Genomic DNA, 1,471 nt, shown 5'->3' with positions numbered 1-1,471 from the left:
ATACTTTTGCTCTGCTTATTCCTTGATGAGTTTGGGAACCCTGCCCATTCCCTCAGAGGAAGTCCTCTCTTCAGATCTGACTGAGCAATTTGCTGGTTAGTCAGGGAGGCCTCATCTTCTCAGACTCTGGAAACCCCTTATATCCAAAGCCAAACTCAGAAACCAGGAACATAAGGCAATTTTATGAGACACAGAAAACATCCCCCCCAAATAAACACTTCTACAAGCAGATCATCTAAAGATTTTTTACCACTTTATAATTTTGTCTCAGAATGTACTCAAGCAAGACAAACTAGAGTTTTTTTATCTGCTCGTCTCAGTGTAACTTGCTATTGAAAATGAACACAACCATACAGTTTGTAGGCAAAGTAAACTTATTTAATGACATAAAATTGTTTTTAAGATATGAATCAAATGTAAGAAGAATTTTCAGTAGATTAAGTTTTTCATGTGAACCAATTTGTGCTTCTTAATTATACATTTCAATTAATTTGAGTTAAGTATTGGTTACTTGTTTACTATCTGAAAATCCATCCCCACATTTACCACAAAGCCCCATACCAGCTAATAATATGCAGATATTTTGACCATGAGAACTAAATTTCTTATAACAGTACACTAATGTTATATTGTAGTCCTGTGTGAAGCTGTGGGTTAATGCATTGGACTGCAATCTTGGTTTGAACCACAAGGTCAGCAGTTTAAGTTCATCATTTGCTCCTCAGAAAATCCCATACAGGGTCACTATAGGTAGGAACCAACTCAACGGCACTTAATAACAATAAAATTCTATGAAATAAGAGGTCTCATGAAGAAAATCTTTTTCTACTAAGCTCTCTCTTGAGAGCCCCTTTAATCTCATTATTCCTGAGACTGTAGATGATGGGGTTCAACATGGGGATTACCACCATGTAGAACACAGACACCACCTTGTTCTGGTCAGTTGAGTAGCTGGACTTGGGCATCACATAAATGAACATAACGGTCCCATAGAACAGAGTGACAGCAGTGAGGTGGGAGGTGCAGGTAAAGAAGGCCTTGTGGCGGCCCTCAGTGGAGCGCATGTTCAGGATGGTGATGAGGATGTAGATATAGGAGATGGTTATGATAAACACTGTGACCACAATGATGGAACCAGCACAAAATGATGAGACTACTACAGACAGATTGACAACAGAACAGGAAATTTCTACTAAAGGAGCAAAATCACAGAAAAAATGATTGACCTTGTTTGGTCCACAGAAGAATAAAGAAAAGAAGGCAATTGTATAGGAGGAAGCATTGACAAAACCACCTATATAAGCCACAGAGAATAACTGGACACAGACTTGTGTGGACATTTTGGTTGAATAAAGCAGTGGGTTGCATATTGCTACAAAACGATCATAGGCCATGGCAGCCAGTAGAAAGCACTCAACGGTGCCAAAGAAAACAACTGAGCCGAGTTGTATGGCACATCCGAGATAGGAGA

At 39.2% G+C, this 1,471-nt stretch overlaps 1 pseudogene; it reads right to left on the bottom strand.

Moving 5' to 3' along the window:
• LOC102819050 overlaps positions 1-1,469 on the bottom strand; it is a 2,545-nt pseudogene extending 1,076 nt beyond the window's left edge.
• Positions 1,470-1,471: the final 2 nt, after the last annotated feature.

The sequence above is a fragment of the Chrysochloris asiatica genome, unplaced genomic scaffold (genome assembly GCF_000296735.1).
Source record: "Chrysochloris asiatica unplaced genomic scaffold, ChrAsi1.0 scaffold00140, whole genome shotgun sequence".
In the NCBI taxonomy this organism is placed as follows: Eukaryota; Metazoa; Chordata; class Mammalia; order Afrosoricida; family Chrysochloridae; genus Chrysochloris; species Chrysochloris asiatica.
Note: the sequence above shows the minus strand (reverse complement) of the source record. Positions and strands in the feature narration are given on the sequence as shown.